A 7,361-nucleotide genomic window follows, 5' to 3' on the forward strand; every position below is an offset into this window, starting at 1 on the left:
AGAAGGGAAAATTTAAATACAAAGCATGCAGCTAAGAAGCTAGTGAAAAGGATTATGAGTGCACAGGAGCACATGTGTATAAGACACTAATACATCTTTAGGAAATTTCAGATTCCCCCAAAGCCTGGATTAATGCCAGAGGCAGGGTGGTATACGTAGGCAAGGACCTTTTACCGTTAAGTTATTATCTCTCAGCTCATTCAGTGTTAGAGGTCTTTCATTTAAGGGGGGGGGGAGAAAACGTTTTCCCTGCCCACCACCCCACACATCATCATCCTCCCCTCATCCTTCAAAAAAGCTGAGCAATTCCTTCCTGGCCTGCTCTGAATGAAAGTGGTATGCAACACCTATGGGCATATACCCCGTTTCATTATTTTTTTTTTACCATCCGTGGCTTATTTGGCACACATGGCCCTGAAACCTCACAAAATTGTAGCACGAAAGAAGACAGGTGTCTCGAATGCATTCAGCAAATGGCGTGCGAGCATTAATGGTGGCAACAGAGGAGAGAGGTGCATTTTATTACGGGAGCTCTGAGGTAAATATGTGGCGGGGTGGGGTGGGGAATGGCCATCCTGACTGAATCCATTGCTGGTATTCATAAATAAAATTGCACAGTGGACAGGGATCGAGCGTTGTACCCTATAGAGCCTTGGGAGGCGAGTTGTTGTTTTGTTCTTTCTTCGAAACGGAAAAACAACAATAATAATAATGCATTTAGCAATTTGTGTATTTAGCCAGCTAAATGCACGGCAGTGGGTTTCAGCTCAACCCCACGTTGCTTTGACTGGGGTGAGGCACTTTTCTTCCTGCTGTGAATAGAGCTTCTGGCCTGCCCTGCTGGCGGCAGGAAACTGAGGAGAAGAGAAACCGCCAAGCTGTTTATAGAGGGAGGAATGGAGAAAGGCGACCGCAGTGGAAGATTCAAGATGCAAATACTGGACCCTGTGGGAAGAGTTATAGAAGACATTATTGCAGTCGGTCTGAACACACAGCCTTGACCTTGCCTCCAACATAGGCAGTGTTACTAATTCTAGAATGAGGAAAAAGTGGTGGTGGCGGTGGGTTTTGAAGGATGGGCCCTGTGGGAGACCCGGTGACTTGGAAAAGGACCATGAAATAATGGTAACGACAATAATGAAGATAACCATCAAAATAAATAAATAAAATGTAATATGACTGCATGTGGGGGTTTTTATTTTGGGTGGGTGGGTGGGGGGAGAGGCAGAAGGTGGGAAGCAGAGAAATTCCTGTTAACAAGTCCATAAGGATGTTAATGACATGTGTGGCACAAAGCCTTGAGATTTAACAAAAGTGCACACAGCTCAAAGCAGCTGCCTTTAGAGGTCAGTAGAACATCGCTGCAGTATTTACAAATTTTCCACGAAGGATTAGAAGTTAGGCTTAAAACCTTTATAGAGATACACAGATGTACAAACAAAATCTCTCTCTCTCTCTCTCTCTCTCCCTCCATATATATATATATATATATATATATATATATATATATATATACATACATACGCACACACGTAAATCATTCCAGAGGATGCTGTATTACTGTTATCTAAATTTCTTCACATAGACTATCGTGTATCTGCCCCAGCAAAGCTGATTAGTGAGCAGCTTGATTCTGACACATCCTTTATGCCAGCCCCAAGCCGCCTAGCACAGCCACCTTATTCACTGTGGAGACAGGCCTGAAGCAAGATTGTAACACAACATATGCAAATGAGATGAGCCTCACACCACTTAAAATGAGATGGCTATAATATGTAACAGCTTAATGTGCCCAGGGACGTGATTGATGCCCTTTCCCCCATCTCTAAAGAGCTTTGGGTTTGGCTTGAGACACCCTTTCAAGCCATATATGTTTATTTCTTTTTAACATCATCTTTCCAGCGATGCGTTTCCCTCTTTTCTTTAATCCTACATGTTGCGTGCGCCTCTCTGTAGATACAAGTAATGTTGTCGGATAGCAGATCCTATGCATGTAAAAAATAAAAAATGGAAAGGCGTCGAAAGTAACTTCCTTAAAAAGTTAAAACAGATTAGGATTATTTCCACTTCCAAAGAGCAATTATTAAATCGAGACAAAGCGTAGTTTCAATTAAAATATATTGTTTGAAATCTGGCATGGCGCCTCCCATTAATAAACCGCCCTGCTCTTAGATTTCAAAATAGTGTTGCAGAACTAGTGCCTTGCAAAAAATAAAAACAAAATCCCCAAATAACCAAATGTTGCCCAGCTCAACTGCCTGTACACTGCTAATCAGTATTCATTTCCTGTCCTTAAAGTAAACAGAAAACAGATTTCTCCATTTCCCCTAAAATCAATCTCTCACTGTATGTCAGTTGCTTTATCCCAATTAGTATTCTAAATTCATTTATTTTTGTCATAAATTAGATTTTTTTTTAACATACCTTGGCACAGCTTTTCATTCACTACTTATATGTAATGTGACAGACCTAACGTCATGTAGCTTAGTGGGAATTAACAAAAACAAAAAAAAGGTAACTTGTTAATGAATCGAGATGAATTGGAGGGGAAAAGGCGTATTAATTATTGCTTGCCTAGTAGGTTAAGCTTTGGCTCTTCACCTCAGTGGCCCAGAGTACATTTCTTGCCTTTGGCCATGTCGGAGGGGCTCATTAAAACATCTCTTGGGAGGAGACAGAAATTGTTAGTGAAAAGCATTGGTCAGTGCCTCTACTAGAAGAACCCAGCAGGGGAAAGAATCCCTGATCTCGGAGAACTAACAAGACTGTGTATATTACACCTGTAATCAAACTGCTTAGAAAATGCCAAGAGACCAAAGTCTTCTCTTTTTTGACTGGAAGAGTTATCTGAAAATGCCGAAGCTCACCCGTGATTGATGTGCAGGTACAATTACAAGCCTTCATATATTATACAACATTGTGGCTGTAAACCTTAAAGCATAAAATGAGGCACTGGGTAAGATAATCAGGTGACTGCTGAATGCAAGGGCGTGTGTGTGTGTGTGTGTGTGTGTGTGTGCGCGCGTGTGTGTGTGTGTGTGTGTGTACACACATCCACACCCACACACTTTTTAATGGTGTGCTAACCAGTACCAGCAAGAGATAGCGTAATGGCTAGATGTTGGGGCACACATTTAGGAAGACTCGCTGACTTATCCTGCTCACTGCTTGGAGAAGTTCCGAATCAGAGATTGGTGTAAAGTTTATATGCTACTCTAAGCAATTTGGAGGCAGGGTGTACATGTGACAAAATAAGGGCTGTGTTTATAAGGGCTAGAGCCCCGCTAGCTAACAGGGTGCCTTACAGATGTAATGGACTGAACTCCCATCATCCCTGACTATTGACCATGTTGGCCGGGTCTGATGGGTCTTGTGGTTTACAACATCTGAAGGACAACACTGGACCTTACTCTGGCTCTGTGGTGCATGAGTTAAAATGATCGGGTGACAGTGGGCAGAATACACTGCACACAGAAGATTTTAATTCCTAGAATCTCTCATTAAAGGGTCTCAATTTCTTGGTGCGCCAAGTGACTACTCTGCATACCCTTATGTCAGACTAATAGATATTGAGGCTTCAGTGGCATCAGGATCAAGTAGGACTGATCCTGATGCATATGCCTAGCTTGAGGTCAGTGCAGGAGGATGAGCTGTTCACATAAAAAGTCCTCCATTTCATGTGATTGCTAATTAATGCACGGTGTCAGACTAAAGATATATGCAGGTAAAGTCTTGAAAACGAAGCGATTGCTGAAATCAAAACATGTTGTAGCATCCTGGCAGAATTCTTCGGCTTGAACATGCCTAAGCAGAGGCAAGGAGCATTAAATCTGCAAAGCATCTGAGAATATTTCCCTATGTGTGGTTGTCTTTCATATTTGACACTCAGTGGGTGCTATTATGAGGCCATTCACACTGCGACAATAAATAGATAACAAGATATTCTCTAAGATATGAAGGGACCAAGATGCATTACTGTCTTACGTAATAAGAAGGCTACCCCCCAAACAATATTAGACCTGTCCTGTAGACCTGACTGGCAGATTCATATGAAAGCCAATGTTTTTTTCTAGGCTAAATATCTACAGTCCACGATGGGGAAGATCCTGAGCTGTGCTGATGTCACAGTTAACTTTACGCTCTTCACTCATGTGAAGGAAGAATATCACAGAATGTTGACGGTGGAGCTCCAGCTGAGAGAAGCAGAAGGTTGGCTCAGCTGGAGCGAAGACTTCACACTGGGTCCAGGAAGAGAGGCAGCTGAACCTTTGGTCACAGATCTTTAACAGATATAGTATGGGATAAATCTACTAGGTGTTGCAATAGGGAATGTCTTGTTGGTAGACCTCTAGAAAGATATGGGTGTATCTAGAGTTTAGGTGAGTGAGCAGGTAGGTAGGTAGATACGTAGACAGACAGATATTGCAGTGTTAAATACCAGATAATTCTTAAAGAAGGCCAGTTGTGTTGATTAATGGTCTTATCTATTTTCTAAATTTATACCCCACTCTTCCTCCCGGGGTGGCAAACAAAACAAGCAATGAAATGGTTATTTTTTTATAAAAAAAAACCAATTCCAATATAGATTGAGATTCAAGCAGTGCCAAGACTGTCCTAAATTCCAGGCTCTATACAAATGTTATTGAAAGGACTTTGGATGCCTGGACTGGAATGCCAGATATTGTGATATGGTTTCAGGACATTTGAATCCATCCTTATTTCAGATCGATTCCCCTCCCTGCCCCAAACTGCTGTCCAAAACTGTCATCTTTGAGCCACTTTGTAGAAGGGCACATTTTAAAAGAACGAGAATCCTTGGAAGATGACAGCACTTTGTCATATGCATAGGCATCCATTTGATGACTAATTTATATAAGAGAGTATTATACCTTTAGATTGGTTTTGGGACCGATGATTTACATGGCAGTTCTAGATAGCTTTTCTGGGGCTGCCTTGTGTTGAATTGTAGCCCTTCTTGAACTGGCAGTGTATAATATGAAGTGTTTTTGTTGTCACCTCTCAAAATCTTTGCCTAGTAACCCTGATGCTCCTTGTTCTGCTGAGGACCAGTTTATACATTCAGCAGAAGTTAGTAGTAGAAAACCCCCAAGACTTTAACACTTCAGGATGCAGATCCAGTAATGGTGTTTGAAGGCTCCTCTAGCTAACACACGTTATCTGTTTTGTCTGTCTAAAGCAGCCTTTCCCAACCTGGTGCCCCACAGATGTTGATGGGCTACCACATCTCTGATCATTGGCCATGCTGGACCGATGGCCACAGATTAGAGGAGTATAGCCTAAAGAATTAACCACCTTTCCATTACAGTACAAACACTCCAAATTATGTTTTAAAAAATGATTTTGTAGTGCAGAGTCGATACTTTGTACAGCTGCCCAGTACACCAAACACATTTTTTTTACAATGTTAATTATTCCTCAAACAAGATATTTTTATTTACTACACCTTTCATAAGAGCTGGTTTCTGGGGGCTGAGGCACTTTAGACCTCCTAAAAAAATTTTTTAGGGGGCTGCCCCCTCCCATTGTTTAGGTGGGCACAGAGCAACAGCACGATGTTGCACAATATTGTGTCTGATCCCCTCAATGTTCTTCAGAAGATGGCACCTCCAACACCATCACAACATTTTTATATCACTAGAAAATGAGAAATTTTTTAAAAATCGCAAATGCTAAGCTCAAAATTTTCATTTGTCTTGAAAATGAGACCACAAACTAGGCCTTTAAGGGAGTGCATTGTGCAATTCCAGAATCATATCCCAGAAGGCCCACTCCTAGGCCTACTCTTTGTTCCTGGAAAGATGGCATTTGGAGCAGAACCTCATCAGCAGATCTGCAGATCTTAAAAAACTCTGGTGGAGAACTTGCAGTGGTGTAGTGTGGTTTTTTTGGTGCCTGCAGTGTGTGCATTTGTTGCACAACATAGTAACAAAATCAATAATTTTAAAAAGCCATAGATTGTTTAAGTAGCCAATGGCCCAGGAGGAGAGGAATCTTTTTGCCTGGCTAAATCCTATCAGGCTTTTGGATATGCCCACTATATCTATGTTTCTTTATACTGTGTGCGTCATGTACTGTAATGCCTCTATCTTGGCTTGAAGACTTCTGGCATTAGCATATAAATGCCTTTACATCATATCTCTTGCCCAATGCAATTGTGTTCGGTTTATTTATTTTTAGTAAGACCCTTTTGTCCCTTTAGCATTTCTGGTTTCCACTCCTGTTGCAGGAAAAGGTGACTCAAGTAATTGTTTGTTTATTTACAATATTTCTATGTCACCTTTCTTGACAATGCTCATTTGCGACAGCTTACGACAACAGGAAAGTTACAAGGCCAGCAATACAAGAGTAATTACCCTTAAATGTTTTTAAGCGTTTTTATTTATACTTTTAATGTTCCCTGTAAGCTGCTTCGACGTTCTGCTAAAATCAAGTGGGATATATATTCTGTACATAAATAAATATATTCTGTTCTACTGCCTTATTGTGCCTGCAGATGTAAACCCTCTGAGCCCACCTACATTTAACTGATTTCTGTCCCCTGCTACTGAGAATGAGTTAGGTGGTGTGTGTTTTTTTTCCATAAGGAAAGTCAAGGCATCCCCAGATGCTTAGAAAAGTTCGGCTAGCACCTCATGAGAACAACATTTCACTTCTAGCCATTAGGATTTGCCCCCTAGCTTATTAGAGAATGCAGAATTGAGTCATATTTTGCTGGCAGGCAAAAACAGCCATATTTCTCGGTTTGTAGGTGTACCTTTTTGTTTAAAGTATATTAGGCAAGTGTGTGTGTGTGTGTGTGTGTAGTGTATATGCATCTCATACCTATTTGCATATACAATCTATTTCCACACAAGGATGCATATATGCCCCACATAAGGACGCCATGCAATTTAATAATAATAATAATAATAATAATAATAATAATAATAATAATAATAATAAAAGCTACCCCAAAGCAGTCTCACAAAAGTGATCATTCCAGTAAATGATGCTTCCAGCCTGTGGTCCCTGCTCTGAATGCAAGCAGGTGAGGAGTGGTGCTGCTCTGTCCTTTTGATGTTGCCAACTCCCATTTGCCACCCAACTTTTTTCTCCTCCAAAACCTCTTAACAAACTTCAAAGGCCTCCTTGCTTCTCGCCTTAATCCAGTGCACTGAGACCTCTAGTTCAAAGAACTTTCCTTAAACCCTCTTCTTAAACTGCAACCAAAACTTTTCCTTTCCTTTCCACAAAGTAGCAATTACAGCTCTCTTGCATGGTGATTGGGCTTGGGCCGATCAGCTCCTGCAATTAATTAATCTCACAAAGGAGACTCATTTCCTGGCATTCAAACTGACAAG

At 41.1% G+C, this 7,361-nt stretch overlaps 1 long non-coding RNA gene across 1 annotated transcript; it reads left to right on the plus strand.

Annotated features, from left to right (window-relative positions):
• Nucleotides 1-445: 445 nt before the first annotated feature.
• LOC128411805 (uncharacterized) lies at nucleotides 446-6,494 on the plus strand. The gene is made up of 2 exons (XR_008329915.1): nucleotides 446-538; nucleotides 4,074-6,494. It is a non-coding gene; the product is annotated as an uncharacterized LOC128411805 (long non-coding RNA).
• The last annotated feature ends 867 nt before the right edge of the window (nucleotides 6,495-7,361 follow it).

Source organism: Podarcis raffonei, chromosome 4 (genome assembly GCF_027172205.1).
Source record: "Podarcis raffonei isolate rPodRaf1 chromosome 4, rPodRaf1.pri, whole genome shotgun sequence".
In the NCBI taxonomy this organism is placed as follows: Eukaryota; Metazoa; Chordata; class Lepidosauria; order Squamata; family Lacertidae; genus Podarcis; species Podarcis raffonei.